Here is a 16,878-nt window from a genome sequence, read left to right on the forward strand (position 1 = left end):
TAGATGTATGTTTAATTAGAAGCCTGCCCCTCAGGATGCAGCTATGATGATTAGCTTACAGGCTTCTTTCACAGAAAGACTGAGCTCCTATATCTGTTGCCTCTTGCTGTGCCCTGGGGGTGGTTGCTATTTAAGAGCTCTTTCTCTGTTGGTTACAGTCCTGTGGAACTATGAGCATAAGCACCACTGGCCACCAGCAGGGCATTTAAAGGTGTACCCTGATGGCAGCTGCAAAAATTGGAGTGCCAGACAAGGGTATAAACTCCTTCTGGGGAGATAGCAGTGAGCTGGAGTGAGGCAGAGGGAGAGCACAAAGATTGTGTCCACTGGCTTCTGTTCTCTGAGAGCAAGTCCATAAGCCACTAAATGTGTGTCAGACCAGAAGCCTGCCCTCTAGGCCAAAGGTCTTGCACAAGTAAATAGGCCTCTTTCACAGAAAGACTGAGTGTGTTTCAGTCTGCTGTCTGTGCAGTGCCTTGGCAGTGATAGCTTGCTAAAAATGGTCTCTACAATTGCTACAGTCCCATGCGACCCAGGAATGCAATTTCTCCTTGGTCTTCAGAGCCAGGCAGTCAAGGGGCAACCACTGGGTGGCAGCCATAAAAAATCAGGGCACCGGATGTGTGTAAAACCTCCCTTCCAGGAGATACTGGTGCTTTGGAGTGGGGCAGAGGGAGAGCATGATGTGGCCTGCTGGCTGTAGCAAGGCAGAGGGAAAGTGTAAAGATCATACTCACAGAAAAAAGGAAAAAATAAAAATAAAAGGCCTAGAATTAAAAAAAAAAGAAAGTTGGTGCCTGCCAGCTGGAGCCAGGCAGAGGAAGAGTGTGAAAATAGCGCCCAACAGGCTTAGTCCCAAGAGTGTTCTGCAAACTCCTAGATGTGCATGTTAAATTAGATACTTGCCCCTCAGGGCCCATACTTTGATATTAGCAAATGAGCTTCTTTCACTTATTCTGGGTGCAGTCAGCTGCTTCTGACCTGGGCCCGGGGTTGGGGGAGTCTGAACCATTTATGAGCCGTTTCTCAGATCCTACAGTCCTGTGGGTCTTGTGTTTGACAGCCCCGTTGACTTTCAAAGCTAGATGTTTTGGAAGCTTGTCTCTCAAGTACAGGTCCTATAAGCTGGAGTGCCTGGTGTGGGGTTCAAATGCTCTGCTCCTCAGAGAGAAACTCCAGGTTTTGAGTTCTCTCCAGATTGTGGGTCACTGTGCTGGGAGTGGGGTTTATGATGAGATTGTGTCCCAGCCTCTTCTACCCACTTTGATATGTTTTTTTTTCTTCTTTGCTCAATGTGCAGTCATTGCTCAGCCACCCTTTCAGTTTTTTTCCAGAGGAAATTACTCCATAAGTAGCTTTAGACTCAAGTGTCTGTGAGAAGAGGTGAATTCAGGATCTTCCTATGCCACCATCTTGAACCAGAACCTCCAAGACTCAGGTCTTGATTCCAATATATAAAGAACTCTCAAGACTCAACAGTAAGAAAATATAAAAATGATGAAATACTTTGACACTTTATGAAAGAGGATATATAGATAGCAAACAAGTACAGATATTCAACAACATTGGCCAATAGGAAAATGCAAATTCAAACCATGATGAGATACAACTATGCCCCTGTTAGAATGGCTAAAGTTAAATATACTTGTGGTAATCAAGTGCTGACAAAGATGTAGAGCTTCTGAAATGCTCATTATTGATTTTGGGAATGTAAAATAGTACAGTCACTCTGAAAAATAGCTTGACAGTTTCTTACAAAGTAAACATACATTTACCATATGACCCAGTAGTCTTAACTCCTAGGTATTTAAACTCTACAAAAATGAAAACTTATCTTCACACAAAAAATTGTGCATAAATATTTATAGTAGCTTCCTTCATAATTACCAAAATTGGAAATAGTCCAAATATCTTTCAACCTGTAAATGAATAAACAAACTATGCTACATTCATACAATGGAGTACTACTCAGAAATAAAATGTATTGAGCTAGTGGTACGCACAGCACCTTTTGTGAATCTCAGACACACTGAGTGAAAGGAGCCACTCCCAAAAGGTTACACACTGTTTGATTCTATTTACATTTTCAAAAACGCAAAGCTAGTGCCAGGGTTTAGGGGTGAGGGAAGGTATCATTACAAAAAGATAACAAGAGGGAATTGGGGGATAATTGAAAAAACTAAAATGACCAAATTGAAAGGATTTCTGTAGAAACACCAGTCATTAATTTCTTTCCACATTTGCTTTGATTTTCATTATGAAACTTATCACTACTTAAAATCATTCGTCTACTTATGTTCATTTGCTTACTGAATTTCTCTCCCCATTAGAACATCAGCTCCATGAGAGCAGGCTCCTCACGTGACTTGTTCCCCATTGTCTTCCCAGTACTTAGATCAGCCTGGCACATAGTAGGCACCCAGATATTACTTGTTGAATGAATGAATGTTGAGCAACGGACTGTGATCTATTTTAATCAGGAAAAAAAGGTCATCCAAAGCAGTAGAAAGGATAACTGCCTCTGTAGGCAAGAGCTGATTCTTCCCAGAACTTAATGGTCAAAGAAGCCACATCATACTTCAAACCTGAAATACTATCAAAAGCCTGAAAGGAGAAGGTAGAACAATAAGTCAGGGGTTTCCCAAGTGCAAGAGTAATTCAGGAAATGATTTGTAAAATTGAACAATGAGACAATGGAATGTACCCTTACTAACTTTAGGAGGTCATTTGGTCAGGCTGCAGTTCAACGTGCAGTCAGAACAACCAATCCCGCTGTCCCCAACATCTCTGCTCTTGTGCTCTATAGGATAAGGTTGCATCTCTGGATATTATGTAGATACTCTAATATCTGTGTTGCTATCCTACAAAATCACAGTGTGTATGTGTGGGGTCTTTTTGAAGTTCTCGGAGGGTGCGACCGTTCTGTTTAAGCACTTACAATATCAGTTCAGGACAACGTTCACTCCCTTGCTTCAGAAATGAAAATGCCCAAGGGCTTCAGTGAATCACATACAGCATTCAGGATAATGGATGGGCTCTGTAAGAAAAGCAACTTAAGAGTAGTGAGAAGGTGTATTAAAAGAGAACACTTCAGATATGTCAGTGATAGAAAAAGTTATTAGAACCAAAACTGTGTACAGAATATCATTGCAGGATTAGTTTGCCCAGAGTAATCCTAAAAGTTTTCTAAAGGTTTCAGTTAGTGAGGTTTTAGAATATTTTAATCCTCAGGTAAAAACTATTCCTTAAGGCCTAGATTTTTCATCTCACTATGGCTATTTGGAGATGGCGTACTATGGACATCCTTCTCTGGAGGTGGGAAGTAGGCTAGGCTTTCCTCTGGTATTCCCTGTGGGCAACTCATGTGTTCCCTGGTGAGAAGCCCATTCTCTTTGGGGAGGGAGAGGGCCACTAAAATTGTTTACACTAGAATATATTTACATGCGTTCCCATGTCATGTTCCCAGAGACACCTCCCTATCCAATCCATCTAAAATTGCTCCCTACTGACACTCCATATCCCTTTTCTTCCTTCGTTTTTCTCCTTTACACTTAGCATTATCTTAAAAAAAATATTTATTGTTTGTCCACATCCCCTCGAGTGTAAATTCCATAAGGGTAGATATTCATGTCTGTTTAATTCACAGATTTACTCCCCAGTGTCTAGAATAGTATTTGGCACATGGTAGACACTCATGTAGTATTTTTTGAATGAATAAATTAATTTATACATTGAATTGGCATAGTCCTGCAGAGAAGCTTTGTTAGATTCCACAAGCTTGTTAAAATGATGCTGCTATTACTGAAAATTTGTCTACTAGTGATTGTCTGCCTCCCTTACAATTCATAAGGTAAATAAAGCCTATGATGGCAAGCACTTTGAAACTTTTTAGAACATAAGACAGCAGGAAATACTTTTTGAAATAAATGAAAGAATGAATGAATATATGAAATTATTTTTGAAACTTCTCCTTTAGAACTGCATTCAGAGCCAATCTATGTTCTAGATAAGTAAATCAGTCTAATGATTTCATATCCACATTTTGCTTTTGACCAAAAGTTGGCAAGCTTAGTGAGCTGTTACTAGAGAAAATAATGCCCACGTCATAACTTTGCTTATGGACAACATTCCATATTCCATTTATTGTCCTTATTACGGACAATAAAAGATAAGAGAGGTAAACAAACACACCTAAATCCAGTCAGGCAACAGTCTCATAAAATTGAGTTCAATTTAATATTTAGGGGACTATTTGGGTGATAAGCATTTGGTAAGCTGCTGTCTTATATTTTGCTGTGGTGTGTAGCACAGAGTAGCTGATTCTTTAAAAACCTTGGGGAAGAGTACACACATGAAATATTAGAAATCCCTAATGACGTCTCCTGAGTTCATTCTGTTTGAAGTCTGATTGCCAAAAATATCCCTACTTCTAACATTAATGGTCTTTTATTTTTAACTAACATATCAGGAATGTAAAGGAGATGTAAACCACTTTCAATGTCTAACCAACATGATTCATTTGATTTCTGCTCACTGCTGATAGTAGCACATTTATATTTCATGGTTTCTGAATTCAAAGTACTATAATATCCAGATGTGGTCAACTGCTTTCAAGACCAAATGATAAACAGCATTGTGGCTTGAAGTTAGATAGCAATGCTGAAGAACAGTCCATTCAGCAGCAAATCAAAAGATTTATATTAAGTGGGAAAGTCATATGAATCTTGCCTAGGTATCCCTGGTGGTGTTGGAAACTTATTTGTAGGAAAAATGGAAAGCATTATATGAAGCAAGTGGCTTACACTACAGCCTGGAAGGAGAACAGTATCAAAAATAAGGAGAGAGACTAAATATATAATTTAGAACTAGTTCCTGAAAACAATATATAATGGAAAACACAGCATCACAGTTCACAACCCCACTACAGTTTTGCCAATCAAAAGGTAGGTATGCAATTCTGGAATGTTTCATGATCTTAGAAAGAAGTCTTTGTTAAAGACATAATGGTATCAAATTATAGTAGGGATCCTTCTATGAGTTTTGTAGAATATGATGCTTTAAAAATGCCATGATGTTGCAGGTTTTCATACTACCACCAGGTTCTCTGCTGCTGAGGATAATTTTCTAACTGCTGCTCATGGTTGTTGTGGATCTGAGGATGCAGCATAATGATCTAATACTTGTGTGAGTGTTTTGAACAGGCAAGGAGTTCTATATAAATACGACATTTTCTCATTTTGTTTTAATATATATTTATATATATGAAAAGAGTGATATTTATCATTTCCTTCCCATGCAATTTTAAGCCTGAAAAGTATATTTGATTTTTATTTTGGCACACATGCCTAGAGAGTAGATTGTAGGAGTGCCGATGACACAAGAAACTTTCTGCTTGGTTAAAGAGGGGTATCATTATTATCATCTCTATATATTTAAATTAATCTTTTATAAAAATAATACATTAACTGTACTTGGTTCAGCTGAAATTCAAGCAGCAATCAATAGCAGTATAGAGAATTTCTGAGGCACCTTTTCTCATATGGTAACTCAAAAGTCAATTGTTAGATCAGGCTCCTTGGATCTTTCTTCTTTTTTTCTTGGTTATTAAGTGCTTCTAAGGTATCTCTCTAAGTTAAGATATCTTGATTAATATTCCTTTTATAAAATAAATCTCTGTAGATTGTCCCATACCACAATCAATCAATTAACTTGCTGCTGCTTTTTGTGTGCTGCTACATGTGTGTTATCTTATCTTCCAAACACAACTGGTCCTTGAAAGCAAGATATAAACAGTTTCTCAGAGAGGTAAGGAGGGTAATAAGAGTTAAACTGAAAATAATGCAGAAACTGATATGTGTGAGAAATACTGTGTATTATATGAGTTAAGCAAACTTCTTTAGTGCCGAACTTCTCTGAGCTTCTGGAGCAATTGTTAGTTGTTGCGGCCCTAGAATCAGGTTACTTTGGTTCAGGTTCAGATTTCAACTTTATTAAGAGCAGAGTGACATTTGACCTTGGATAAATGACTTAACTTTTATGTGCTTTTGTTTATAGACTGTAAAGTGGGTTATTTTATGCAGCTTTTATGAAATAGTAATGAATTAATGCATGTGCAATTATCACCTATGTGCAATTATGAGTTTCTAAAAGAGGAATTTATTATGAAATTTCCATAAACATGGAATTTTTTGTTTTCCTGTCATATCATGTGACTAGTATTTCTGAAAATACGCTCAGGGAAATGTCCTTTGACCATGTCCTATGATTACTGGTGCTTAACACACCCTTATTGTTTGACTAGTATTCTTACTCTCTTAAATTTTCTCCAACTATTTATTATGAAACATTTCACACCTACAATAGTGTAGAAAGAATAGAACAGTAAATATCCACATGTCATTCATCTAGATTTAAAATTTGTAACTTTTTTCACTTTTTCTCTCTCTTTCTGTATATTTACCCCCAAACTATTTGAAAGTAAATTGCAGACTTTTTGACATTTCAGCCTAAAATACTTCACAATGTATCTTCTAAGAATAATGACAGTCTGCTACAGATTACATAATAAGGCTTAGGAAAATAACAACAGTTCTATAATATTACCCAGTCAATATTTAAAATTTCTCCAAACCTCAAATGTCTTTCATAGCTGTTTAAAAAATCCATGGTCCAATTGATGTGTACACATTTTATTTTGTTGTTAGATCTCTCTCTTTTAATCTAGAGTAATCCTCCCATATTTTTTTCTTGACACTGGCTTTTTACAATATTGAGGTATAATTGACAAATAAAATTGTAAGATTTTTAAAATGTACACATGATGATTTGGTACACATATACATTGTGAAAGAATTCCTCCCCTTGAGTTAATTAACATCCATCACCTCACATATTTACCTTTTTTTGGTGAGAAAATTTAAGCTTTACTTCCTTAGCAAATTTCAATTACACAGCACAATGTTATCAACTATAGTCACCATGTTCTATATAAGATCCTCAGACCTTGTTCATCTTACAGCTGAAAGTTTGTACCCTTTTACAAATTTCTCCCTATATCCTCCACCTCCCAGCCCCTGGTTACCACTCTTCTACTCTCTTGTTTCTATGAGTTTGACTTTTTTTTTAGATTCCACATAAGAATGATACCACACAGTATTTGTCTGGCTTATTTCACTTAGCATAATGCCCTCAAGGTTCATCTATGTGGTTGCAAATGACAAGATTTTTCCTTTTTTAAGGTTTAATAGTATTCTGTTGTGGAGATATATATATATATACATATATATATATATATATATATATATATATATGTATATATATATCTCACATCTTCTTTGTCCATTCATCCATTGATGGACATTTAGCTTGTTTCCATATCATCTTGGCTATTGTGAATAATGCTGCAATGAATATGGGAGTACAGAAGATACATTTTTGAGATAATGATTTTGTTTTCTTTGGATATATACTCAGAAGTGGGATTGCTGGATTATGTAGTAGTTCTTTTTTTAAGTTTCTTGAGGAACATTCATATGTTTCCCATAGTGGCTGTACCAGTTTACATTCTCACCAACAGAGTGCAAGAATTCCCTTTTCTCCACATCTTCACCAGCACTTGTTATCTTTTATCTTTTTGATAAAAGATAATCTAACAGGTGTAAGGTGATATCTCATTGTGGTTCTGAGTTGCATTACCCTGATCAATGGTGATGTTGAACATCTTTTCATGTACTTGTTGGCCATATGTATATCTTCTTTGGAAAAATGTATATTCAAGTCCTTTGCCCATTTTAAATTGTTTTTTTTTTTCTAGCTATTAATTGAACTCCTTGGATATTTTGGATATTAACCTTTTATTGGATACATGGTTTGCAAACATTTTCTTCCATTCAGTAGGTTGCACTTTTATTTTGTTGATGTTTTCCTTTGTTGTGCAGAAGCTTTTTAGTTTGATGTAGTTCTACTTGGTTTATTTTTGCCTTTATTGACTTTGCTTTTGGAGTTAAATCCAAAAAATCATTGCCAAGACCAGTTTCAAGGAGTTTACCCCTATTTTTTCCTCTAGGAGTTTTATGGTTTCAGGTCTTATGGTCAAGTCTTTAATCCACTTTGAGTTGATTTTGGTATGATGTAAGATAGGGTTCCATTTCATTATTTTGCATGTGGCTGTCCAGTTTCCTCAATGTCAATCATTGAAGACACTGTCCTTTCCCTATTGAGTATTCTTGGCTCCTTTGTCATAAATTAATTGACTATATATGCACGGATTTATTTCTGGGCTCTCTGTCTGTTCCATTGATCTATGTGTCTGTTTTTATGTCAATACCATACTCTTTTGATGACTATCACTTTGTAATATAGTTTGAAGTCAGGAAGTATGATGCCTCCAGCTTTGTTCTTTTTTCTCAAAACTGCGTTCACTATTTTGGGTCTTTTGACATTGACTTTTTAAAGAACTCTGAACAGCTGTCTTGTCATTTTCTTGTGCCTTTCATCTGATTATTTTCCTCACATTGTTGATTAACTTGTTCCTCTATTCTCTGTCTCTCTTGGAAACTGGAAGTTAGGTCCAGAGTTTTGACATTATATAAGTTAAGCATTTTGGTAAGAGTGCTTGATAGGTGATAATCTATATTTCATAACACACTCCATTCTAAAGCATATAATATCAGATTGTTCTTGATAAGTGATGATAAGTTTGATCACCCAGGAAGATGGTGGCTCCTAGAAGTCGCAATTTTAAAGGTATATTTTTCTCTTTGCAAATTTAAAATAATTCATAGTGTGATACATTAGAATTTGTGAGTATCTTGTTCCTTAACAACATTTTTTATCAATGTTTTTGTATCCATTGATACCCCTTGCCTAAATCATATATGACATTTGATCTGGAAAATGATGATTTTTCTAATTCTGTTATTCTCTGTATATTTATTCATGGACATTCTTCTGTACAGATATTCCCTCCACTTTGACAGGTGTGTGACCTAAGATAATGGAATGGCTTGGTAGAGCAGACACATCCTTCATAGGCTTAGGCAGCTTTGTGATGGCTGAAAAGAAAACATCAGAACTTTTCAGAGAAGACTGAGCTAACCATAAGGGGAAGGAGGGACATACCACACACACACACACACACACACACACACACACACACAAACACACATACACAGATTGATTGACTACCGAGTGACTATATGACTATTTCAGGGAAGGCTCCTGAGAAGGGGCCAGTAAACTAGGATAGCCTGTTTCATATTGTTGCCATAACTCCCTTATTTCTTTGACTTTTTTCATTTTGTCACTTGATTAACCACTCTCCTTTTTCCCTCACCTTCATGCACTTTAGCTTTTCTTCTGAAGATGTCATATTTATAATTAGCCTACATGTCTCTTCCTCACGTAAATTCTTAGACATGTTAGCAGACAGTAGAAAAGATTTAGATAGTAGAAAAAGCAGACAAGAATCAAGGGCTCTAAGATAGTGAGGAATATATGGCACACCCAAACAGGGTCATGAGAGGAGTTTAATAAAGGTGTGGGCAGGGTTAAAATAACCCACAAAGGATGCTGCAGTAGCATCAGTTAGGACAAGTTATCACCTCTAAGACCTAGTATCAGGAGAAAACTAGTTGTGTAGAGAGGGTCACCTGAAGAAGCAATAGACTTAGATGGAGGGACATAGCCAACATACTTACCTTATCAGGAGGGAGCTGGTGAATAAATACCCCCACTTTATTCTTCTCTACCCTATGATCTCCTAAAATACAAGTTCTAAGACGAGAGAAACTTTGTCTCATTTACTTATATATATAGCAAAAATAGTACAAAGCATGCAGGAGGTGCCCAATAAATTTTGTTGAATGAATGCAAGAATGGATAGATGAGTGAAATAGACTCAGAAGACTCATATTGAGTTCGTTAGTCAGTCTTTTGAAAATCAAAAAGCAAATTCTACTTTCTTTGCCTTACTAATGCATCTCAATGTCATGAGATCTCATTATTTTATTTTTAGATAAAAGGATCAATGGGAACATTGTAGCAGAGGACCCTCATTGGGACTTTTGAATTAAACACATTACTTGGCAAATGCTAACATGGGAACTTGAAGATATTTAGTGAACCTGCTGAAGTCAACACATTAACACAACTGAAACCAGTAGAGAAGCAACTATCTATTAACCTTGGCATCATGGGATCTAACAAGTCTTTTACCCACTATTGGGGTTTGTAACCTGTAAAATAAATCAAAACATAACAACAGTTAACCTAGAAAACGTTTTGATTACCTCCCAGGAGTTAATTTTCTTGAAGGCAGCATAGTGTGGTAGAAAAAGCCTGTATCTTTTTAAAATTTTTTACTTATTTAATTTTGAATTTATTTTTTATTTCATTTCAGTGCTACTTTTATTCAAATGGCATTGCTGTAGGAAATAAAATAACAGTCAGTAATCACATTGACGATTGGGTTATGAGACTAATTCTATGTTTCTTAGATCTCCTCTAAAGTAGAGATTTTTTTTAAAAAAAATTTATTGGAGTATAGTTGCTTTACAATGTTGTGTTAGTTTCTGCTGTACAGCAAAGTGAATCAGCTATACAAATATATATATCTCCTCTTTTTTTGGATTTCCTTCCCATTTAGGTCACCACAGAGCATTGAGCAGAGTCCCCTGTGTTATACAGTAAGTTCTAATTAGTTACCTATTTTATACTTAGTAGTGTGTATATGTCAATCCCAATCTCCCAATTCATCCCACCCCCTTCCTCTCTAAAGCCTGTATCTTGAATTAAGCAAAACTACCAAACTCTTGCTCTGCTATTTATTAATCATATAGCATGAGAAGTTTACATAATTTTTTTTAAAAAATATTAATTTTATCCTTTGTTAATTCAGGATAATGTCACTTTAAAAAATATTGTGTCAAAAATTTAATGAGAGATGTATTTGTAGTGTCTTGTACATGGTATGTGTTCTATACATGTAAGTTTACTGCTTTCCTTGTGGTTCATTAATTTTATATTTCCTTTTACTTCTCTTTGATTTGACAAACTTTTGGAAAATTCTTGATGTTATGGTATAGTTGATTAACTTTTAATCAGTTTCAATAACCTCTATCAAAAGAGGAAGAAGAAAAAACGGCATGCTTTTACATAATTCTATCTTGTTTCCATTTATTTTTTGAACGCTGAGATCTAGAAATTGTCTTCATCCTGAGATGGCAATAGCCACAAAATCCAATTTAAAAATGGAAATAAAGATAAATTATTAGAGTTCATAGAAATCTTCATTCCTGTGTGCAAATAGCAGTATTGAGCAGAAGTCCTAGAATTCTCATACAGAAAATTTAATTTCCATATCCTTATTATATGCTATTTTTTTTCTGCTGTAAAGGGAAATATAACCAATTTTTGAATTCTTTTGTGCTTAATAGAATTGTATTATTCAACAACATTGTTTTGTGACATACAATGAAACAATAGCAGCTTTTGTGGGTTTTATTCTTTTTGTAAATGATCCGATTTAGCATTGCGTTAAGATGAGTTAACCACTCATTGGAAGGTAAGTTATTTCTTTGGGAGCTCTGGGGTACCATTCAGTTTTCTGAAAGAGGTAACAGGTAACTGAGGCTCTAAAAGAGCAAATGTACATTATAGCAACAGGTACTTTCCAAAAATAATGAATTATTCCTACCAGTGTTTAGAAAATAAGGCTTTTAAGTTCTTCATACATAAACTCAGTTTATTTTAAACATACACACACTTAATCTCTTTTTCATTAATTTGTTTATATGAGTTGTTTGTTGGAAAGCTTTTTTCTACCTCAACTTCAAATCGTAATGTAGTATGGTTCATCCCTTGAAGCTAAACTATGCTCCGCTCAGGATTCAGGTGTGTCCTGACGTGTCTGTAAGGCAAGTGGGATGTTCTCCTAGCAGCAGGGGCTGAAGAATCCCTCTGGGAACGACTTAGTTTTAAGGGAAGAAAGAGTCCAAGTTCATAATCTTGGTCCATGGATAAAACTAGCATCCATTTACCAGGGAGGTTAAGTGCTTAAGGGTAGGGGAATGGGAATGGGGACTGGGGATGACACAGACACAGAGCTGGTTTTGGAGTTTAGAGGAGAGCAGAAGTCCAGCTGTCCAATGAGTGAGCTGTAGATCATGGTTATTATGGGCTTCTGTGATGTTTCTCTAGGCAGTCCACTGATCTAAAATAGGACTGCGAATTATTGCATGCCACATTACTTGTCGGGTTTTGAATATCTAATAAAAAAAAAGGCCCTTTTCCCCCTGTGAGGCAGATTTGAACATGTAGATAGCAGAAATTGAATGGTGCTGATGCAGAGAGAATCCACAACTGGTGGTCCTAGTCGATCACTTGGGTGGCTGGGGAAGGAAACCGAGAGGCACCAAAGATGGTATTTCTTTTGGGGCAGGAAATAGTTTGCCAATTTCCCTGTTTTATATTTGCCTAATCTTTAAAATTCATGAGATATGAACCATTTACATGTTGTAATATCATTGACATAAACACTTTGTGTCTTTGAAGGCTAACCTACATTTTTTGAGGTAGAATATTTAATAAAATTTGCTTTCTAAAATTAAAAAAAAATAATAATTTAAACAAAACTTTAGCTTCAATGCAATAAAATGTGAAGCCACCAAACTATGTAGCAGGCAGAGTTGTGCTCTCTGAGTAATCCCAAGATGTTGAGAAAAACACAAGACTTATTGCAAATATTGCTCCAATTCACCATTCTAGTCTCCTTAGACTGATCAATCAGCATATCAACTTACTATAGCCATTTTACAATCTCAGAGAAAGATCATTTCCCCAGAAACAATGAAAAAGAGTGTTTGTAAATGTCTATACATCTCTATATTATATATACAGATTGTCTAACCTCTTGAGAAGTGTTTACTGGAAAAATCTTTTCAGAAAGCTGGTCATTCCCTTCTTTAAGTTGTTTGAAGGACGTTGTCTCTAGATTTCAAATCTCACGAAATATATTTCCCTAGCTACACAGCAAGTACTTTGTTTTTCAATGTTTCCATGAAGCTGTTATGTGTCTGACACAAGATGCATGTGAAATATTCAGATATTTGGCAGATATATTGTAACTCTCATGATTGAAACCAACCAAGAAACTAATTTTTCAGTCCTCTTCAGTCCCCTATATGAAAGATTTTGACCTATATCTTCAATTTAGAATTATATAGCTTCACACTGAATTTCACTAAGTGTTACCAAGTTCATGAGTAGGTCCAGAAAGAATTCTTGCAAATTTCTCTTTGCTAGAAAAATAAAGTGTACATGTAAATTTTCTAGCTATTTTTTTCCAAAATGTCAGAATTAAAAGGAAAAGTTTTATGAGCCAATAGTTTCCATAAAACAAATATTTGTTGAATCAATGAATGAGTAAGAATTATTAGGAATGAAAAAACAATATCAGGAGTGTATTTACTGTGCACCTAATGAATGAGATTTAGCAATGTACTCATATGGTCATATGTTTTTGGAAAATTTGCAAAAGTTGTACTTTCTAAGAGCGATCAGTTAAAATCTAGTTGCTGTCTCTTTCTCCTCTGATTTTCCCCTACATTACCCTCATGTCAGTGACACTGGAGTGGCTGTGGGCATTCTTGGAATCTAAGAGGAAATGGAATTGCAGACACATTTGGTTTGGGTTTGATGGGATGTTTATATGGTTTGCAGTCACTTCTTGGTGTAGATAACTTATTGCTAGATGTCACTGCAGGAATGGCTTTCAGTCTACTATTGCCCTGTCTGCCAGCTTACCCAGCATTAGATCAGGAAAATCTAGTGCTAGAGATCTCATGGTGATGTGAAAGTCCCCTACAGTACTTGATACCAGAAGTATGTGGGTAGCAGAGAAGACACAACATTTGAAAAGTAGAAACTAGAAGCTAACTTGGGGAGAATTTTCCCAAACACCAGAATTGTAAAATCTTAAGTAGAGTATTCAATTCTCATTGATGTCTGGTCAAAATGATTCCCTCTTTTTAGTAATATACTTGATAATGGAATACATGTATCCACTGTTTTTTGAAAGTTCATTTTACGGCCTTCTCTTTCATGAAAGACTTATGTTAGTACCTGTTTTCGCTAACTGAAAGAAATCCGAAGCGGATTTTTGCTTCTATGAACTTTGTTTACACTATTTTGGCTTATGGTAGGTTTCATAGGAATACTCTACTTTTGGAGAGTGGGGAAAACCTGTATTAAATTATAAATGTACCATACTTTAACATTTTTAAATGAGAATTTCATAAAATAGAATTTATCAGAATTCATAAAGGCACAAAACAGGTAACATTACTACAAAGAGTGAGCACATCTGTAACAGCTCATATATGAAAGAAGCATGGTAGAGATATTCTCCAAATTTGAGAACTTCTTAAAAGGTCACGTGACATGAACAATAATGAGCAATGATGCTAAAAGAAACTTTCATAAGCCATCAACATAAAACCAGGGAGATGGCGGAAGAGTAAGATGCGGAGATCACCTTCGTCTCCACAAATACATCAGAAATACATCTACATGTGGAGCATCTCCTACAGAACACCTACTGAACACTGGCAGAAGACCTCAGACCTCCCAAAAGGCAAGAAACTCCCCCTGCACCTGGGTAGGGCAAAAGAAAAAAAGAAATAGAGACAAAAGGATAGGGACGGGACCTGCACCAGTGGGAGCGAGCTGTGAAGGAGGAAAGGTTTCCACACATAGGAAGCCACTTCGCGGGTGGAGACTGCAGGTGGCGGAGGGGAGAAGCTTCGGAGCCATGGAGGAGAGCACAGCACCAGGGGTGCGGAGGGCAGAGCGGAGAGATCCCCACACAGAGGAACGGTGCCGACCAGCACTCACCAGCCGGAGAGGCTTGTCTGCTCACCCGCCGGGGCGGGTGGGGCTGGGAGCTGAGGCTTTGGCTTCAGAGGTCGGATTCCAGGGAGAGAACCGGGGTTGGCTGTGAACACAGCCTGAAGGGGGCTAGTGCACCACGGCTAGCAGGGAGAGAGTCCGGGAAAAAGTCTGGAGCTGCCTAAGAGGCAAAAGACTTTATTTTGCCTCTTTGTTTCCTGGTGCACAAGGAGAGAGTATTAAGAGCAGCGCTTAAAGGAGGTCCAGAGACGGGTGCGAGCCATGGCTATCAGCGTGGACCCCAGATACGGGCATGGGACGCTAAGGCTGCTGCTGCAGCCACCAAGAAGCCTGTTGGCAAGCACAGGTCACTATCCACACCTCCCCTCCCAGGAGCCTATGAAGCCCGCCACTACCAGGGTCCCGTGATCCAGGGACAACTTTCCTGGGAGAACACATGGCATGCCTCAGGCTGTTGGAATGTCATCCTGGCCTCTGCCACCGCAGGCTCGCCCTGCATTACTACCCCTCCTTCCCCCACAGCCTGAGTGAGCCAGAGCCCCTGAATCAGCCACTGCTTTAACCCCGTCCTGTCTGACCAAAGAACGGACGCCTTCAGGAGAGTTACATGTAGAGGTGGGGCCAAATCCAAAGCTGAACCCCACGAGCTGTGCGAACAAAGAAGAGAAAGGGAAATTTTTCCCAGCAGCCTCAGGAGCAGAGGATTAAATCTCCACAGTCAACTTCATGTACCCTGCATCTGTGGAATACCTGAATAGACAAGGAATCATCCTAACATCAGGAGGTGGACTTGGGGAGCAAAGATATATATATATATTTCCGTTTTTATCTTTTTGTGAATGGGTATGTGTATGCTTCTATGTGTGATGTTGTCTTTATAGATTTGCTTTTACCATTTGTCCTAGGGTTCTGTTGGTCCATATTTGTTTGGTTTCTTTAAATTCCTTTTTAAAATTTTTTTCTTAATAATTATTTTTTATTTTAAAACTTCATTTTATTTTATTTTACTATTTTATCTTATTTCTTTCTTTCTATTTTTTCTCTCTTTTACTCTGTGCCGTGTAGATGGAAGGTTCTTGGTGCTCCAGCCAGGTGTCAGGGCTGTGCCTCTGATGTGGGAGACCCAAATTAAGGACACTGGTCCACAAGAGACCTCCCAGCTCTGTATAATATCAAATGGGAAAACTCTCACAGAGATCTCCACCTCAATGCCAACACCCAGCTTCACTCAATGACCAGCAAGCTACAGTGCTGGACACCCTATGCCAAACAATTAGTAAGACAGGAACACAACCCCATCCATTAGCAGAGAGGCTGCCTAAAATCATAATAAGGCCACAGACACCCCAAAACACACTACAAGATGTGGACTTGCACACCAGAAAGACAAGATCCAACCTCATCCACCAGAGCACAGACACTAGTCCCCTCCACAAGGAAGCCTACAAAACACACTGAACCAATCTTAGCCACTGGGGAAAGACACCAAAAACAACAGGAATTACAAACCTGCAGCTTGGCAAAAGGAGACCCCAAACACAGTAAGATAAGCAAAATGAGAAGACAGAAAAACACACAGCAGATGAAGCAGCAAAGCAAAAACCCACCAGACCTAACAAATGAAGAGGAAATAGGTCATCTACCTGAAAAAGAATTCAGAATAATGATAGTAAAGATGATCCAAAATCTTGGAAATAGAATAGAGAAAGTACAAGAAATGATTAACAAGGACCTAGAAGAACTACAGAACAAACAAACACTGATGAAGAACATAATAAATGAAATTAAAAGTTCTCTAGAGGGGATCAATAGCAGAATACCTGAGGCAGAAGAACGGATAAGTGACCTAGAAGATAAAATAGTGGAAATAACTACTGCAGAGTAGAATAAAGAAAAAAGAATGAAAAGAATTGAGGACAGTCTCAGAGACCTCTGGGACAACATTAAATGTTGGTGCATTTAATGTTGTCC

This window comes from Aethalodelphis obliquidens, unplaced genomic scaffold (genome assembly GCF_003676395.1).
Source record: "Aethalodelphis obliquidens isolate GAN/ISIS:26980383/991018 unplaced genomic scaffold, ASM367639v1 scaffold60, whole genome shotgun sequence".
Classification (NCBI taxonomy): Eukaryota; Metazoa; Chordata; class Mammalia; order Artiodactyla; family Delphinidae; genus Aethalodelphis; species Aethalodelphis obliquidens.